The sequence below is a fragment of the Pongo pygmaeus genome, chromosome 14 (assembly GCF_028885625.2).
Source record: "Pongo pygmaeus isolate AG05252 chromosome 14, NHGRI_mPonPyg2-v2.0_pri, whole genome shotgun sequence".
Lineage (NCBI taxonomy): Eukaryota > Metazoa > Chordata > Mammalia > Primates > Hominidae > Pongo > Pongo pygmaeus.
Window position 1 is genome coordinate 30286142 of NC_072387.2, and position 20201 is coordinate 30306342.

The window sequence follows — 20201 nt, forward strand, 5'->3', positions numbered from 1 at the left end:
TTGTACCTGAAAGATTGTCTTCTTTGAATAACTGATCTATTTCCTTTTATCAGATAAGAAGATTTATGTTCTTCTTGTCTTCCAGAAAGCTTAGAGCTAAATTTAACATTTAGCCTTTTTTTTAACCATGACCTTTGTATTATGTTTCTTTTCCTTCTATGAGGTTTTAAAAAGTTCTGCATTTTAGCCTTATTTTATACGCACCTTTTAGTATGAGCCAAAGGTTTTGGAAACAGGCATTTTGCATAAACGTTTTCTTCTCTCAGTTTAAATTGCTGCGACGTGAAAACATCAAATGCCCTAAACAAGCTGTAAGATTATTAAATTCAATTAGGTAGGTCACATAATACATGTTTTTTAAATTATTACAAACATTGTAGAGTAAATGTTGTTATGGGAGAAATTTAGTGTGTAAAATGACACTGTAAACAATACCAGGCTCATGACAAACGGTCATGAAATAAAATCAGTCCTCAAGGGAAGTCGAGAAGTTCAACGGAAGAATGCTAAGGCTTCATTTTAGTTGTGAAGAATCGCCAAGCAAGTCCCATAAAATACATGGGAAAAGATCATGTTTGCTCTGCAGAGAGACACAGGCTGAGCCACAGGGTTGCTGTGATTTGTTCCAACTGCAGGCTCTCGGCCTACCGGGCTGCCTTCCTCACCTCCTCATGGTCAGGTGGCAGGTGTGTGGTCTCAGACGAACTGATTCCATTCTGAGACTCATTTCCCTAATCTGGAGAATGGGATCATAGTACCCACCTCAATGGGCAACGTGGACAATTAAAGTGATTTGTGAGAAGGGATTAGCACAGTGCCTGGCACAATTTTCCTTCAAATTTGAATTCTACTACGTGGTAAAAAATACAAAGCATTGCATGTTCTGTTTCATAATAAATGCTGTGCAGAACCATGTGTTAGATTTTTTTTTTAAGTTTTGCTGGCGTATATCACATACACAGAAAAGCGTCTAAGTCAAGTGTGTAGCCGCCTGGATTTTTACAGTGAACACTCATGTACTAGCATTTAGGTTAAGAAACAGCCTCAGAAACCCTCCTCCTGTCACCTCCTAGTCAATTTCCCATCCTAGGAAGTTACCCACTATCCTGATTTCTTTTGCCTTTTTTTTTTAAGAGTCAGTGTCACTCTGTCGCTGGGCTGGAGTGCAGTGGTGTGATTATAGCTCACTGACACCTCTGACTCCTGGGGTTCAAATGATCCTCCTATCTCAGCCTCCACAGTAGCTAGCACACACCGCCACAACCAGCTAATTTTTAAATTGTAGAGATGGGGTCTTGCTATGTTGCCCAGGCTAATGTCTTGCCTATTTTTGTGCTTTACATAAATGGAGTCATATGGTGTGTACTCTTTCGTGTCTGGCCTCTTTCACTCAATATGTTTGCAAGATTTATCCATGATGTGTGGGTAGCACGAGTTTGTTGTTAGTTCCTGTAGCTGTATAGATGTCCAACGTATAATACCAGAATGTACTTATTAATTGTACTATTGAAAGAAATTTGGGTTTCCTGTTTGAGGACTTTATGAATAAAGCTGATATGAACATTCTTGTACATCTTTGGTAAACATACACCCATTTCTATTGGATATATACCTAGAGATGTAATTGCTTTGAAGGTATGCATATTGATCAGTGTAATCACCAGATCCTTCTTGCCCACTGCAGAGATAAAATCAGTTCACTGAGACAGCAGTATTGCAGTAGAGAACAAGTTTAATAAACAGGGCTAGCCAAGCAGAACAGGAGTTTTTACTTTATTACTCAAATCAGCCTCTCTCAGAACTCAGAGGCTAGGCTAGGTAGGGGTTTCATGGGTTTCATGGCTAATTTGGTGACCAGCAGGCTAGGGAATGAGTGCTGCTGATTGGTTGGGGATGAAATCATAGGGGTGTGGAAAATGGTCCTGGTGCACTGAGTCCACCTCAGGGTGGTGTCCACTGGACTGGTTGAGTCATGAGTCATGGGTCAGGTGCAGTCATTCATTTGCCAGAATGCAGAAGTCTGAAAAACATCTCAGAATAACAATTTTAGGCAATATAAAAGCAGTGTTATCTATAGGAACAATTGGAAAAGTCACCAATCCTGTGACCTCTGGCCACGTCTCCTAAGAGGCAAGGAATTATAGAAAAGCAAGCCAGAGAACAGTGGCTGGTTATCATTTAAGCCTGCATCTTAGTAGAATTCAGACCCCTCCCAAAATCCTAATCTTGTGGCCCTCCATTCATTTTACAAAGGCAGTTTCAGTCCCTGAGCAAGGAGGGAGTTAGTTTCAGGGAGGGACTGTTACCTTCTCTGTTTTAAAGTTAACAAAGGCAATTAGCTTGTGAGAATAGAAGCAAGATGGAGTTAGTTAGGTTAAATTTCTCTTACCGTTAAAAATTTTGCAAAGGCAGTTTCATCAGCTCTAGTAAATCCTATTAGTTTTCCAAAGTGGCTGTGCCAATTTATACTCCCAATATAGTGTGGGAGTTCCTCTTTATCGTTATCAATCCTTGGTATTTTATCTCTTTTTCATGTTGGCTTTTTCACTTGTATTAGCAAGGGCTCTCCAGAGAAACGGAACCAATAGAATCTGTATAGATATATGGAAAGAGACTTATGATGAGGAACTCACCCATGTGATCATGGAGGCTGAGAAGCACAGGATCTGCTGTCTGTAACCTGGGGATGTGGGAGAGCTGGTGTAGTTCCTGTCTAAACCCAAAGGCCTGAGAAACAAGGAAGCCAGTGGTATAGGTCCTGGTCCAAGCCCAAAGGCCCAAGAACCAGGTGTCAATGTCTGACGTCCCAGGGTAGGAGACAGATGTCCTTTTTGCCAAGGTCACTCTCCCTGATGCCTTTCTGTTCTATTCCTACCCTCAAAGGATTGGTCAACACCTCCCACATTAGGGAGAGTGGGTCTTTACTCAGCCAAGTGATTCAAATGCTAATCTCTCCCAGAAATACCCTCAACACACCCCAGAAATAATATTTTACCTGCCACCTGGGTATCACTCAGCCCAGTCAAATGGACACATAAAATTCACTATCACACATTATGGTGTAGTGTTGTCTCACTATGCTTTTAATTTGCATTTCCCAGATGACTGTTGCATTTTTAGCATTACCTTATATTGTTTAGAAAATAAGATACAGTATAATATACAAAGCAACATGTAACTAAACATATAAAGCAAAAGCTAATAAAAATATATAAACAGAAGTTGGTAAAGCACAAATATAATGAATGATTTTAAATATTTTCATTTAATAATTTAGTAGATCTAGTAAACCATAAGTAATCAAGGATGAAGAGGATCTTACGTTCATAATTTCATGTAATAATACATATAAAATTTACATCCTACAAATATAGAATATATAACTTTCCCTTATTTTTTTCTCCTTTGTACTTTATAAAATTTCTAAAATTCAATTAGGTTCTTGATGATGAAAACATTTCAAATAGTTCAGGAAAGTAGAGATTTTAGAGTCATCAGTCTCTGATCAAAATAAAAAAATAGATAAATAAATTGTATAAAGACCCAAGCTGAACTGTTTAATATTAGAGTGCACTCTCATAAAGTGTCCCTAAAGCAAAGGAGAAGTCAAGGCTGAAATTCCAAGTTAAAGAAATAGTAATTCAAACTAGAAGACCTCGTAGCAAATTTATCGCATCCAGGAAAAGTTATATTTAGAGGAAATAGCTTCAGATACCTTCTTTATTATAGAAGAAAATTAAAACTACAAGTCAGAATTCATGTTAAGAAACTCAAAGAAAAAAATGACAAAACAAACCAAAAGGACCTATGAAAAGGAAATTAATTGGGATAGGAACTGGTATTAATGAAGTAGACACAGGGGCTACCAAATGGTTACTTAAATTCAGGATTAAGGTTAAAAAGATAAGCAATGCCTAAAGTCTTCTAACCCTGGACATGATGAGGAGCCTAAAACAAGTGTATTGATTCTCCAGTTGTTTTGTCTGCTTTGCTGTAAAATATGAACAACAGCAGCAGTAACAATAGCAATACAGTTGTGCCCAGCATGACATTTTAGTCATTGATGCCTCGCATACAGGACAGCAGCCCCACGACATTATAATACCACATTTCTATTCCTTTTCTACATTTGGATGTGTTTAGATGCACGAATATTTACCATTGTGTTACAGCTGCCTACAGTACTCAGTACAGTAACATGTGTGCAGGTTTGTTGCCTGGGAGCAATAGGCTACAACGTGCAGCCTTGCCGTGTGCTGGGCTACATTATCTAGATTTGTGTGAGTACACTCCGTATTGTTCACACAGCAACAACATCGCCTACATTTCTCAGAATGTATCCCCATTAGTAAGTAGTGCATGACTACACCTAAGAAGGTGTCAGTGGTCACAGTAAAGTTTAAAATGTAACATGCTGTAATGCAACTTAAGCAGTGCATACAATATCTAGGAGGCCTGTATAAGGAGTCTGTAATATACATGCAATGGTGCCAACCTCAGGCTACTAAAAACACGAAACTGATGGACTGTGAAGGGAGTGGACGATCTATTTGTCAGCAAGGCATGCGCACCACATGTGTAAATATCCTGAAGAAGATACCTCAAGTGTCTGTCATGCAGCCAACAGACAGTATCTGCAGGGCCCTTTACAAACCAAGAAGAGGGAAATTGGATTCTTTCCATTTGCAGACATTTTCAGACTCTTTCTTTCTTTTTTGAGACAGAGTCTTGCTCTGTCGCCCAGGCTAGAGTGCAGTGGCACAATCTTAGCTCACTGCAACCTCTGCCTCCCCGGTTCAAGCAACTCTCCTGCCTCAGCCTCTCAAGTAGCTGGGATTACAGGTGCCCGCCACCACGCCCAGCTAATTTTTGTGTTTTTAGTAGAGATAGGGTTTCGCTGTGCGGCCAGGCTGGTCTCAAACTCCTGACCTCATGATCCACCCACCTCGGCCTCCCAAAGTGCTGGGATTACAAGTGTGAGCCACCGCGCCAGACCTTTCAGACTCTTTCTGAACAATCTGGGGAAGTCACAGTATTGATATGGGCCATGAATTTATGAGAAACTGTTAAGTATAATAGATATTAAAAAACAGTTGATTTTTAGTTGGTAACAAAAGACTAAAATCTTTAATGCACTCTAGTTCCTTGAAATCTGATAACGCTGACGAGTCAGTTTCCGGAGCCAAATTTACCCACTTGACTCATCCTCACAAGAAATCAAATATCCTTGTTATAAGAGGAGAGCATCAAAACAAAACAAAAACAGACAGCACGGATGGGCTGCCTCATGTTGTATAGGATTCGAGACCCAGGAGCCATAGCTTAGAGGCCACTGTCCCTGGTCAGGCACACAGACAGGAAAGGAGGAGGGACCCAGCTGGCGTCTAGCTGGAGCAGCACCCAGGACACAGCATGGCAGCTGGCCAGGTCTCAGCCCTGGGCAAGAATCCACAAGAGGCGAAGGCATTTTCCATGCTGTGCCTCAGCCAGAAGTTCCAATGCAGGGATGTGGAGGCATTTTCTAAAACTTGCCTTTGTCTTGCTCCAAATGCAGGCACCATGCATAATGCTGAGCATGGTCTGTGACTCGCGCGCTGGCAGGACTTTATGGCCAAGGTGCCTCGTGCCACCCACCACGTGTGGTAGTGGCAGTCATTTGTGTAACACTCAGACACCCAAATAAAGGGGCAAGCATCCTAAACTGGTACAGCTTTACTGTCCTGGGAGGCCTTACCCACTTCTCAAAAGAATGTGCTGTTTGCTAACTTCAGTACTAAAATATCTGAGTTGTGTTACCTGAGGGTTTTCCAGCTGTTTTTGCAGGTGAGTGTACTGTGAGCTAAGCAGGCTCTAGACCCATATCTGCCATCCGCCAGCTGGGTGGCTGTGGGAGCACCTCTTTCCTTCTCCGGATTTCCCCCACCTTTTATGAATGTCACTGAGCACATGAACTCCAAGTGAGCACTGCTGGGGCTAGCCTCCTGAAATTTTTGGAGACCCTAGTTCCCCTCCCCAGTCTCCACGCAGCACATACCTTGTTGCGGTCACCTGACCTTCCAAGAGGACATGAACAGCAGGAAGTGATTTCCAATCACGTTGGACAGGCTGTGCCTGCAGCCGGCAGGACTTCCTGGTCCTGGCATTTCAGGTGAATGACCCTTGTCTGGGGTTGAAGATGAAGCTTCCCCAGGTCCCCTTAAGGACTGCCTGGCATCCCTCCCTATCTCCTTTCAGCCACTCCAGGTACAGCCTGCCAGGCTGTCGCCTCCAGTTTCACACGTCCTTGCACCTGCCTGGGCGATGGCACTTGGGACACACTCATGCACACCCCACCCTTAGGGGAGGAGGTTATGCCCAGTGGGTGGTCCACAGAATGAAGCCAGGGAGTAAATGCTTCCTCTGTCTCTCTGCTGGTCTAGTAGAGTGGAGCCAGCGGAGATAATGCTCCCTGTCTGGGGATGGAGGGGTGGGGACTTAGGGGCAAGGGGAAGCTGAGAAGAGATTACACAGAGGAGATGATATGAGGCGAATCTTCAGAGGTGGGAGCTTTAGGGGGAAAGTGGTAGCGATTGGAGTCAGAGGCAGCAGTGCCGTCAAAAGTCTAGGCTGCAAGAGCCTGCTAAGAGTTATGTTCTCCAGGGCAGGGCAGGGCAGGGCAGAGGGAGGTGCCCAAGGGACAGAGGAGGCAGTGGCCGCCAGCCTGGGGTCCTAGGAGTTCCCCGGCACCTGTTCCTCCTCCTCAGCCCCGGCCCACCCCTGCAGCTCCTCACCAGGTTCAGACGTCCTGGCTCTGGTCCTCCCACCTCATCTGGGCACCTTGCCAGTCCTTTCGCTTCCTCTGCATGCACTGAAGCCCTACCAGCTGGTGAGGAGTGTGTTTGGAGGCAGGGTTTGACTTCTTACACCAGCATCCTGTGCTGTGTCCGGGCTCCTCAGGTCTCTGTGCTTAACACAATTCCAAATGGAAGAAAGGGAGGAGGAAGCACGGTTTTCAAGAATCGCAGGCCTCAGGGGCACAATTTGAGCTCCAAGTCTTTATTTCTTGGTTATCATTAAGAATCAGTTGTATATTAGAATTCTAAATAGGCCTGGTGCAGTGGCTCAGGATTATAATCCCAGCAATTTGAGAGGCTGAGGCCAGAGGATTGCTTGAGACCAGGAGTTTGAGGTCAGGCTGAGCAGCGTAAAGAGGTCCCATCTCTACAAACAACAACGACAACAATAAACTATTATTAAAAAAATAAAAATAAATTTTAGAAAATTCAGAATGACCAACACTTTCATTCAGGGTTCTAACTATTGATAAAAAGAAATATATGTATTTTTTTTCTTTTAAACCAATGATGTGAGACATTAATGTTCCGGGCAGTTGTGAGGAATCTCCACCACAGCACCTCTCCTCACCCTCCCGTTTCCAAATGAAAGCCAGGCTGTGGATACTGGCCTGGTGACAAGAGAACATGGAAAATGGAAAGGATGTGAGTTTAAGGACTCTTTGGACACAGTACAGTGTGTCTAAATTTCTCAATCTTTATGTTTTATACGCAGAATATAAATATTCAACATCCTGGCCTTGGACCCACGACTGCGTTCCTGTGGCGGGAGGCAGCCAGCAGCTCAGGGGCCCGTGCAGCACTTCCCGGTGCCTCCAGGGGATCCTCCCGCCCACCCCACCCCACCCCCGCCGCTGTGCCCCCACCGCCGCTGTGCCCCCGCACCCCCCCGCCACTGTGCCCTGCCCACCGCATTATTTATACGACATGTCTCATGCTTTCTGTGGAAAATTGTTCCACTTAGCTTCCTGCAAGGATATTTTGGGACTGGGAACCTTGGCTTTTGATTTTTCCTTTCTCTACCTTGCACAACAGCTCTAATTCCCAATTCTCTTGGATTTTCTCTTCTCTCCTGCTGCTCTTTGGGCTGAAAAATAGGAATTCTCTTTTACTGTTTTGTTTCAATTTTCTGAGACCTATCAGTACCTAGAGCACAAACTTGTTTTTCTCCGTGATATTCTTGTTTCAGATAGAAAGCATCAAGTGTCTGAGCAGCAAGAACATTTTTGTTTACTTACATTTTATAATCGTGGAATTCAGGAAAGGCCTTGCAGGAGGTAAGTTAGCATAGAGTTTCAGAGCTAGGATTCTGCCTCAGTGCCGTGATCTACAAAGGAATGTGTAGTAGAATTTGGAAAATCACTGCATTTGATGCAAATACCTAGTGAACTCTAGGCTGCTAAAACTTCTCAACCACTCATTGCGTGGCTGATTCACGTGGAGTTCCTGCATAACAAAATTCGGGTAGAAGTGATATATGAGAAGTAAGTACCAACACCTCCTGTTGGAGATGTGAAATTGGGCAAGCCGTTCTTACCTGGGATCGCAGCTTTCTTACCTGGCTAAAAGTGGGGAGGTTGAATGCACTTGATATCTAAGCACCCTTATAGACTTCCCTTGCTACCTGGGCCCACGGTGGGCGTATTTTTCTCTATGGCCACTAGATGTCCCAGGAGCACCCACTTTGGGGCTGAGCTGTCTAAGACACCTGGGGCTCCATCCTGCGTCCTTGGAATCTGCTGACGTGAGGAAGACAGTGTTTGGGTTTCACTTCTGTATGATTTTGGGGCTGCTGTCTCAGCCACTGAGACTCAGACAAGAATTTTAAGACACCAAAACAACCCCTTAGTTTTCTTGATGGCTGTTTGAAACCAACAGAACCATTCACATTTTCAGGAATGGATTCTTGTTAATGCCATGAAGTAGGAATTCACAAGGGATTTTCCAAACATCAGTGAACTCACAAAGGAAGTGTTATTATGGAGTATCTATGTGCTTGAGGCATACAGAGTCTGTAAAAATGAGAGAGCCACAGCTGCCTCTGTGTCGTTGGCCTGACGGGAGGCTCCTGGGCGGCTCTGCCCTGTGGGGACACTCTGAAGAACAGGCACCCTGTGCTCAGGGCCACCGTGAACCATGGAGAGGGCGGCATGGAGGAGGAGGTGAAGAAGCCCACAAAGAGGGGTCAGGTCAAGGACACCATGAGAGATCCCTCGTCTGCCACTTCCAAGGCCAGAAGCCCGGAGTTCCCATCACACCCCACAGCAACTATGCAGTGTGAGACCATTGGTTCATTTAGCCGGGAAAAGGGCAGAAATCTTTCAGGGTGGATTTAAAGAGAACTGCAAATCCATCTGCAGCCATCTTAGATAGATGAATGTGAAGTTTAACAAAACTAGCTCTGTCCAAGTATCCAAGTGGGAGATTTCCAAGAAGCCATCACTAAGGCTACTACTGGCAGTGGCAGTGGTGGCATTAGAAATAGCAGCATGCCCAGAGATAACTTTCCAATTTAGTGTAAGGGGAAATTGTATGACACTACAAGGACCATATTGTAAGCTTAGCTGTCTAATATGCAAACCAGATATGCATTTTTAGTTTAAATTAATTTTAACATGTAGAAGCAATTCATAGTTACCCCCAAAAAACAAACCCTAAGAACTTTTAAAATGCATTTAATAGAACTCTAAAGAGTACATAAGAGAAAATATGTGAAATATAATAACAGTAGCACACCATTAATTTATGATGGTTCTTAACCAGTGTGTAAAGGTTTAATACTACCTGATAGGAGAAAAGGTTAAGGAGGATATGCATTTTTCACTTGTATATAAAATGGAGAATATGCATTTTTTTATTGTTAAACTGAAGAAATGAATTCAGTCACTTACGAAGTGTAACCTCTTCTAAAAAAAAATCTGTGTGACAGATCATACAATAACAGCGCTCACTTCTTGTGATCATATACCCCAGCATTTAAACATTAAGTCAGTTTAGCTAGCTACCTTTCAGAAGCTGGTTATTATGACTATTATTTTACATTCATAATTCAATTTTTATAAACAACATAATGCCAGTTGCTGTAATTCAAAATTTATATGCCAAGGATGCCAATGTTGTGCCCTGTCATATTTTACAGTCTGAACAAACCTACAGCCTCCAGCAGCCTGAAGGGTGTACGCTTTACATATACAGCACAGAGTAATCAGCCCACAATTCATATGCATATATGTTACAAAGCATGTGTCTTTGTGAAAATCTTGTACACTTATATGACACTCAGTTTCTATTTTGTTGTTGTTCTTAAATTGCTTCCCCATTCCTCTCCTTCTCCTTCAGTGTTATAGATGTTATGTTTTCATCCTTTCATTGTGGGTACAGCGCCTTGTGTAAGATCCCAGATGCAGTCAGCATGCCTGGGTTCAAATCTCGACCTTGTCCTTTTCTATCTGTGTTTTCTTAGGCAAATATCTTAATTTCTGTCTGCCTAGGGAGATGGAGGATAGTAACAGGACCTACCTTACTGAACTGGTAGGGAGAGTAAGTGAGTTAAAACATGCAGAGGTCTTAGAACAGTGCCCGACACCCCTTTAGTAACCATGCATTCATTGAGAAACCATGTATTGTGTGTTGCTCTACCAGGCACGGTGCCAGGCTGCAGGGATTCTGGGATGGTGGGAGAAAACAGTATTCGAGAACAAGGGTTCCAATACCAGCTCTCAGATGCTGTGGGACTTTACTCGCCAGGTGCCTTTGGCTAAGCCACCCACTTTCCTAGGTCCTCAGTGTTCTCCTTGTCCAATAATAAAGATGGGATAGACAATCTCAAAATTACTTTCCAACTCTGAATATTCTTGGATGTCCTAATTCTAAGCCAAGTAGGCTCTGTGGAAATCTGCTCTCATTGGCCGAGGAGTCCAATCCACCACTGCATGGGTCCAGAATAAAGTGACCACGCTACATTAGACAAATTGCGTTGGCAATGCCATGCCTGTTTATGGAAAGTGGTTTTGGATGTTTTTGATACAAGGAGACATGGGGATATTCCATATTAGCATCAGTGGTTCAAGTGCTTTGGAGAGTACGTTAACGACAGGCTTTATGGATGGAAGGAGCCAACACATTTCTCCATGAAAAGTCCTCTAAGATGGTAGAGCTTATGGTTATGATAGAAAGATGGGATGAAGGGCACCCCTCAGAATTTCACAGATGTTGAAACAGTTGAATAGAGGAAGTTAGTCAGTTTGTGTCAAATGAATAAATAGGAAAAGTTAAAACTAGAAGTGATGAGGGAATAGAACAAAGTGTCCAGAACAGCCTCAGTGAATATCTACTATATGTCCACCTGAAAGTGCATTAGGACCCATTTAGAGATTCTTTGGAAGTTCTGGAAAGGGGTGGACAGACAAAGCTTACACATCTGGTTAACCACGTAGATCTGCATTTCAGCTTTTCAAGTAGCAAAAGAATAAACTTACCTTTAGACTTATTATTCCATTCCCATACGAGACATATGATGGGTTAGATGCTCACCTTACATGCCCCCATGGACCTCTGTCCTTCTGTCCAAAGTGTCACCGTTAATTATATGTTTGGCTGTTTCTTCTCATCTGCAACATAAGTTCTATGTTGTGTGAATTGCCTACTGCTGTACCCACAGAGCCCAGCACAGTGTCTAGCACATAGGAGAGAATATATATGCGTGGATATATGTTGAGTGAATGGAAGGGATGGCTTCTTTGGACGGCCCTGCCTTCTTAATTGTGAATACATGGTACATAGAAGACTGTCTCTTTTGGTGGCTTTGTTTTTTGGGAGAGGAATGAAGAAAAGACAAGTGCATTGCTGTGCGTGTCTGGTAAGATTTGCAAGCTGATCTGGCCAGAGGTCCAATTCTGCCCCTCACATCGTCCTGCACATAAAAAGGGAGTGGACTTCCTTATCCTTGATAGGGGAAGGGGAAATGGAACTTCTTAATCTCGGCCACTTCTCGGCCTGTGGCTCTTTGCACTCCCACTGCAGCTGTCGGTCCTCTTGACAAAGTCCTGAATTTTCCCCCTCTATCTGCAGAGGGGTCTCTTCAGTTCACTTCTAGTGAGGTGGTTTTCTGATGCTATTAAATGGAGCCCCTCAGGGAAGCCAGTGTTGACGGGGCGTTTTCTGAGTCCTGTGACTGCATCCATATGGGACTGGGTGATGAGGGATGTTCTGTATGAATGTCTTATGACCAAAGGCACTGAAAGGACTGGTGCAGGGCTGGGAATTTGATTTACCTTGTTGGGGCATAAACTCTACTACTTTGTTTTCTCTCCACCCTACCCCTATCCCCAACCTCCAACCATCATGAGAAATGTTACTTCCTGAAGACGGGCAAGCCTGGCCTTTTGGAATTGCTGCACCGTATGTATGTGTGATCTCTTCTCTTGTCTCTGAGCACTTTGACCCTAAATCAACACTGCAGTCAGGTGGGAGGGGAGGTTCAGAGCCCAGCCTTCCCCTTGGGGGTCCAGGGAGGACTAGTGAGAGGAAGTCAGGCTGAGAGAGACTCCAGATTCCCCTCCTCTCTTTTAATCTCAGCAGCTGGTGTGGAAACTCCTCCCCATGCTGCCCTAACTCCACGTTATTATATCTTTACTCCATGGATGCTGTGGCAATGGACCATGGGATGCAGAAAGGAGATGTTCATGGCCAAATTCAAGCCTGGCAGTGTCATTCCTGCTTAATACACCCAACCCAAGATGAGCTCCCATCTGGCCATGCTGTGGCCCCACACCTGATCCCACATTGGAGTGTTATGTCTTTGTATTTATTTACCTTTACATAATTATGAGGCTACATAAATTTAGTTATTGCTGCCCATGAAACCAAACCCAGAAAGCTTACATAGGATGACATCTTTTGATCATAAGTGGAAGGAAGGATTCTAGTGTTGAAAACTCTCTACCTGATATTGTTATCTGGGTATCAGATTAGATTAACAATGGTAATAGAAAACTCACTCACCTGATTCAGTCACTGTTTAAACCCCCTTAATTATATCAACTCATTTAATGCTCACCATAATCCCTTCAGTAGGGAATTCTGATATCTCCATTTTATGACTGAGAAAATTGAGGCAAAATCGAAAAGCTTCAGAGTTTCTGCCTTGGGTGATTACTGTATACGGGACAAAGGAACAGCTCACACATGTGAGACTCATCTGTATGTCACAGGGCTACACATTACTTAGAATAATTGATTACCTGATTGGAGATTCTAGCAGAGGAATTTACTAACTTCATAACTTTCTTGGTGTGAAACTCATGGCTTCAAAACGGTCTACATAATTATGAAATTCAGATAATTTATTAGTTGCTTATTTTTAAGTTTGATAAAACATTACAGATCAGTGAATAATCGCTAACTATTGGGGGCATTGTCTAATTGTTCTTTCTTATGATTTATGTTGGGGGCTATAGGTTCACTGGTTAACCTGTCAGGTAGCAAGATTTATGTTTACATAAACTTTCCAGAATGTCTTCAACTCCACAGAAGTTATCTTTGAACATCACCTTTCTTGGACAGCTGTGCATTTGTTTACCCCAGTAATGATGCCAACTGTGTCTCAGGTAGACCTGTAAGCTCCAGGACAAGGGCCATGGTCTGTGTATTGTTTTTTTGTTTTTTGTTTTTTTTGAGATGGAGTCTTGCTCTGTCATCCAGGCTGGAGTGCAGTGGCGGAATCTCCATTCACTACAAGCTCCGCCTCCTGGGTTCACGCCATTCTCCTGCCTCAGCCTTCTGAGTAGCTGGGTCTACAGTCGCCCGCCACCACGCCCCGCTAATTTTTTGTATTTTTAGTAGAGACAGAGTTTCACCGTGTTAGCCAGGATGGTCTTGATCTCCTGACCTCGTGATCCGCCCGCCTCGGCCTCCCAAAGTGCTTGGATTACAGGTATGGCCCACTGCATCTGGCCTGGTCTGTGTACTGTTGTAACCTCCCCACCCAGCACAACTCTTGGGACTTGGTGAATGTCAAAAAAAAAAAAAAAGGCTTGTCTTTGATCTGTCAGAAGATTGTTCTCAGTACTAATGTAGAGGGAGTGCTTTGTGTTTTCCACTTGATTTCCAGTCTCACTGGCTACACTTGAATCCAAATAGGCTTTGGCTGTATTGAAAAGACAGAGATTTGGCACTGCCAAGTCACTTACACTAATGCTTTTGTTTCTGAGGTGGAATCCCCAAAGGAGGAAGACAAAAACAAAACATTTTGGAGAGGCTATTATATGCTGAGGACAGATACTTTCATTTCCATTATCTCATTTAATCCTCTCATTAGTGCTGTCAAGTAAGTATAAGTGTGTCCATTTTATAATTGAAAAAGCTAGTGATTCTTGCACACTGATTTTGTATGCTGGAACTTTGCTGAAGTTGTTCACCAGATGAAGAGCTTTGGGGCTGAGACTACGGCGTTTCCTAGATATAGGATCATGTCATCTGCATACGGAGATAGTTTGACTTCCTCTTTTCCTATTTGGATGCCTTCATTTTCTTCTCTTGCCTGACTGCTCTGGCCAGGACTTCTAATACTATGTTGAATAGGAGTGGTAAGAGGGGTATCCTTGTCTTGTGCCAGTTTTCAAGGGGAATGCTTCCAGCTTTTGTCTTTTCAGTATTATGTTGGCTGTGGTTTTGTTGTATATGGCTCTTTTATTTTGAGGTATGTTCCTTCAATACCTGGTTCATTGAGAAGTTCCAATGACATTCTTCACTGAACTAGAAAAAACTATTTCAGAATTCATGTGGAATCAAAATGAGCCCAAATAGCCAAGGCAATCCTAAGCAAAAAGGACAAAGCTGGAGGCATCACATTACATGACTTAAAACTATACTACATTTTTTGGCTAGAGTAACCAAAACAGCATGGTACTGGTACAAAAACAGGCACACAGGCCAGTGGAAAAGAATAGAGAGTCCAGAAATACTTACAACCTGCACACCTACTATCTGATCTTTGACAAAGCTGACAGAAACAAGCAATGGGAAAGAATTCTCTATTCAATAAATGGTACTGGGATAACTAGCTAACCATATGAAGGAGATTGAAGTTGGATCCCTTCCTTACACCATGTAAAAATGTAACTCAAGAGGGATTAAAAACTTACATGTAAAACCCAAAACTATAAAAACCCTGGAAGACAACCTAGGCAATACCGTACTGGACATAGGCATAGGGAAAGATTTCATGACAAAGATGCCAAAAGCAATTGCAACAAAAGCAAAAATTGACAAATAGGATCTAATTAAACTTAAGAGCTTCTGCACAGCAAAATAAACTATCAACAGAATGAACAGAAAACCTACAGAATGGGAGAAAATATTTGCAAACTATGCCTCTGACAAAGGTCTAATATCCAGCATCTGTAAGGAACTTAAGCAAATTTAGAAGAGAAAAGCAAACAGCTCCATTAAAAATGGACAAATGCGACTGGGCACGGTGGCTCACGCCTGTAATCCCAGTACTTTGGGAGTTCAGGAGTTTGAAATCAGCGTGGCCAACATGGCAAAACCCTGCCTCTACTAAAAATACAAAAATTAGCTGGGCGTGCTAGTGCATGCCTGTAATCTCAGCTACTCAAGAGGCTGAGACAGGAGAATCACTTGAACCTGGGAGGTGAAGGTTGCAGGGAGCCCAGAGCACACCACTGCACTCAGCTGGGGCAACAAAGCAAGACTCTGCCCCGCACCCCCAAAAAAGTGGGCAAATGACATGAACAGACACTTTTCAAAAGAAGACATACATGCGGCTAACAGGCACATGAAAAAAAGCTCAATATCACTAATATTGGAGAAATGCAAATTAAAACCACAGTGAGATACTATCTCACACTAGTCAGAATGACTGTTACTGAACTGTCAAAAATAACAGCTTCTGGCAAGGTTGTAGAGAAAAAATGCTTATATACTATTGGTGAGATCATAAATTAGTTTAGCCATTGTAGAAAGTAATGTAGCAATTCTTCAAAGAGCTAAAAACAACTGCCATTTGACCCAATAATCCCATGACTGGTTATATACCCAGAGGAATAGAAATCATTCTACCATAAAGCCGCATGCATACAAATGCTCATTGTAGCACTGTTCAACAATAGCAAAGACATGGAATCAATCTAAATGCCCATCCATGGTAGACTGGATTAAAAAAAATGTGGTACATATACACCATGGAATACTATGCAGCCATAACAAAGAATGAGATCATGTCTTTTATAGGCACATGGATGGAGCTGGAAGCCATTATCCTTAGCAAACTAATGCAGGAACAGAAAACCAAATACTACATGTTCTTACTTATAAATAGGAGCTTAGTGATGAGAACTCATGAACACCAGGAAGGGAACAACAGACTTTGGGTCTACTTGAGAGTGGAGTGTGGGAGGAGGGAGAATAGCAGAAAAAAATAATGAATACTAAGCTTAATACCTGGGTGATGAAATGGTCTTTACAATAAATTCCTGAGTTTATTTGTTTAACAGACTTCAATTGTACCCCAAACCTAACATAAAAGATTTTTTTAAAAATTAAAAATTAAAAAGAAAAAAACTGAGGCTCAGAGAAGTTAAGTACCTCACCCAAAGCCACACAGCTAGCTGGTATGTTTTAGAACTAAGCTTTAACTTAGATATCTTTGACTCAAAGCCTACTTTTCACTGCTGTTGCTGCCTTGAGGCAGAGGTCCAGAAGTGTTATGTGCAATGGAAGCGTCACTGGATGGAGACGTGTCCCACCCATGGGGGTATTTTGAGGAACACACTCAGTGGCCTGTGTGAATTCTAACAGGTCTGTTTGCATCTCAGATGCTCTACTGTGACCTCTGGTACAGTGTGGCTGTTTACTAGTGATGCTATTCCGGGAAGAGCTCTAGGGCTTCTTAGCCCCATGTCGACTTCTCATGGTTCAAAGTGCTGTTGGCGGAGCACAACACAAAATCCTGTGGATATGGGTGAGGCTGTCATCTTTGGAGGAAGGACTAAAGGGCTGGGGGCAGGAGGCCAGGGACTGACTGGGGCCTGATCAGGTCGAAGAGAGCTGAGGGCACACAGTCAGGATGAAATTCTTCAATGGCGCCGAGGTGCACAGTGCTGGGAGCCAAGGGGCTCTCCCTTCCCACCAGCCCTGCCGCTCCAGAGCTCTGTGAACCTGGGTGACCTCATCTCCATGGAGCTACACTTCTTATTTGCAAAATAGAGGGTGGGGATCCGGTGACGAAGGAGCCTCCATCCAGTTCTAATTTTCCGTTTTCTTATAAAAGTCGGGCTTCAGTGTGTCTGGAACTGTGTAAGGAAGACCCAGTGAAGTATCTTCATGACTGCACCTGAGCTGTACTGAATAAGGGGGTGTGTGTGTGTGTGTGTGTGTGTGTGTGTGTGTGTGTGTATGTATGTATGTGCACCGTGTCTGCATGTGTCCACATGCATTTGTTATCTTCCATCCTTCATAGCCCTTCTTGAAGATTGAGAGAAGAATCGGGATTTCTAAACTTCTATTTGGAGTGGGTTTTGCCAGGAAATTACTCTGGAAACTGTTGCAAACTGCATGCTTGTGGATGGTGTTCTGTGGTCATGATCCTGCCATCTGACAGTGCCAGGGCCTCCAAGTTCGCACTGTCAAAGTGCCCCTGGGGTTTGGGGGGGAGACTCAGGACAAGGGACACACTTCCCAGCACCTCCTCAGAGGTTCCCTGCTCAGATGTCCTCCCTGGGATTGGCCTCGGGGTCACCTGCCTGAGACCCAGCCCTGCCCTCTGTCCTCAGCCAGCCTGGACCAGGCTCCTCCTCCCAGTGCTCACCATTCACTGGCCCCAGGTCTGCCCCACGCGAGGGTGAGCTCCACAGCCAGGACCTGGTTTTATTCTTGTCTGCCTCCTCCTTGCCAAACCACCAGGGGTACAAAGAGAGCACTCACTAGGGATTCATAGGAGGAGTGAAGGATCATATCTGATTTTTTAATTGACAAATAAAAATTGTATGTGTTTGTCATGTACAGCAGGTTTTGAAATTTGTACACATTGTGGGATGGCTAAATCGAGCTACTTAACATACATATTCCTTCGCGTACTTATTGAGTTGTCACAATGCTTGATCTGTGTAGGCACCTCTGGCCTCTGACTGCCATCCCGTCCCCTGGCCCACATCCCTCGGTGGTCTTTCCTCCCAAACATGCCTGCCAGATTCTCCAGAACCTTCCCTGCAGGAAACCAAACTCCCCCACGTCATCACTGAATGTTCCTCCATGTCCTTGCTGAACTGAACGCTGGCCGCCATCCAAGAACACAGCTTCCCTGAGCCCACTCAAGTAGGGGTGGCTCCTTCTCCCACATCCTCTTCAGCTCAGGGTCAGTAAGAGGGGGCAGCCTTCTCCTTGCTGATGCTTCACCTTTTATAAAACAGAATCAAAGAAAACAAAACAGAAACCTGCTCTCTACGGCACGTGTCATCCAGCTTTCTTCTCTTAGTCGCTGTCCTGAATTTGTGTCCAGTTTCCTGCCTCACTCATAGGGATCAGGGCACTCCACTCACCATCCCAGCATTATTCCAGGAGATCCCAGAGATGACTTCCTTAATGACCTGAGGTCTCCGTTCCCTGCCTGCCTCCTTTCTGAGGGGCTGCTTCCTCACTGTGTGGCCTCACCGCCTCCAGTGGGTGCCTCTGGAGCAAACGTGCCCTGGATCTGCTCTATCTCTGCCATCTTCTTCAAGTCAGCCATTTCTCTCTTTGACCATGCCTGCCTACTCTTCCAGCACTTTCTCTTGTCAGTGTTCACTGCACCTGTTCTCCAGCCTCATCAGGCCACTCCAGATTATTTTCCCTGTGAATGGACCAGCCTGTCACAGATCACTTAATAAGTTCTAAAGCTCACAGTACGTCATTATAACAACAGACAACAAAGCTACTGGAATGGCTACAGTCTCCGTTTTGTCAAGCCCACATTTTATGAGTTAGTGACTAGACCACATTCAGATTACATTTAAATGAAGTACAATTAAATCAATGGGAGAGCAGTAACCTCACAGTGGAGAAACCTGGCTGCAATGGACTAAATGTTTTTGTCCCCCTGAAGTTTATATGTTGAAATCCTAACCCCCAGTAAGAGGCTGTTAGGAGGTGAGGCGCTTGGGAGATCATTGGGTCATGAGGGTAGGGCCCTCATGAATGGGATTTGTGTTTTTATAAAAGAGCCCCCAGAGAACTCCCACGCCCTTTCTGCCATGTGAGGACACAGCAAGAAGACAGACATCTACAAACCAGGAAGTAGGCCCTCACCAGACACTGAATCTTCTGGCACTTTGACCTTGGATTTGCCAGCCTGCAGAACTGTGAAAGACAAATTTCTATTGGCTCTAAGCTACCCAGTCTATGGTACTTTGTTATAGCAGCCAAACTAAAATGCTGCTGGGTGCCTTCTTAATCAGTGATGAAGGGCAATACCACCAGTGATGTCATGAGCATGTCATGTACCCCCAAAAGGATGTGACTTCACCTGTGGGGTAGGTATTTTTTTCAAAAAGCCTCATGTCCAGTCTAATTATAAGAAAAACCTCAGACAAACCCAAATTGAAGAAAATTCTGTGAAATACCTGATCAGTACTCACAAAACTTCCACGAAAAACATGGAAAGCCTGAGAAACTGTCACAGACCATAGGAGGCTAGGAAGCCAGGTTAATGAAATGCAATGTGACATCCTGGATGGGACCTTGCATTTATATTAACATTATATAACTTTACAACATTTATAGTTTCAATGTCAGAAACTTTAAATCTTTATAACTTACGGTAGCAAAACTCTAAGATGTTTACCTGTCAGGGGAATGTCTAATAATACACATGGAACATAAAATATATCAACGACAACTGTATAGGAAATAAACTTTTCAGGTGGCCGTTCGGCCACCAAGAGCTGTCTACTTAGTTTAAGGTGATTCTTAAACTTCCCCCATGTGCTGAGCTTCAGAGTGGGGGTTTTGATGTGTGTGGTGGAGAAGGTTGTATGAGGGGTAGCAGATGGGAGGCAGAGCATGTGTGGGAGGGCTGTGAGCCTCCTTATGTTCCTCCACTGCACAATTCTGTGTAGTAACAGATTCCAGGAAGCAGTCATAGATGCTCTGGAAATACAGCCACCCGTAACTCTGAATCTCAGTCTTACTTTTGAGCAAGTCTTACCCCAGCCAACACTGAGAACTCACTGACCATTCAAGACAGCATGGCATATATGAATGAGTATTAGCAAGTAACATGGAATTGGATAACAAAAATATAAGCTCCTCACAAGACAGAGAGAGACTTCCCCTAAGCCATACCTGCCTAAATATATCAACAATTTATTATTG

At 43.6% G+C, this 20201-nt stretch overlaps 1 protein-coding gene and 1 long non-coding RNA gene across 3 annotated transcripts in view; one reads left to right on the plus strand and one right to left on the minus strand.

The window, feature by feature from the left end:
• The window catches only part of SPATA13 (spermatogenesis associated 13), a 327713-nt gene that overhangs the window by 65584 nt on the left and 241928 nt on the right, over positions 1–20201 (plus strand). The gene's annotated exons all lie outside the window — the stretch shown is intronic.
• LOC129011199 (uncharacterized) lies at positions 1718–6583 on the minus strand. The gene is made up of 3 exons (XR_008493270.2): positions 6035–6583; positions 2390–2591; positions 1718–2020 (listed from the first exon to the last, which is right to left on the minus strand). It is a non-coding gene; the product is annotated as an uncharacterized LOC129011199 (long non-coding RNA).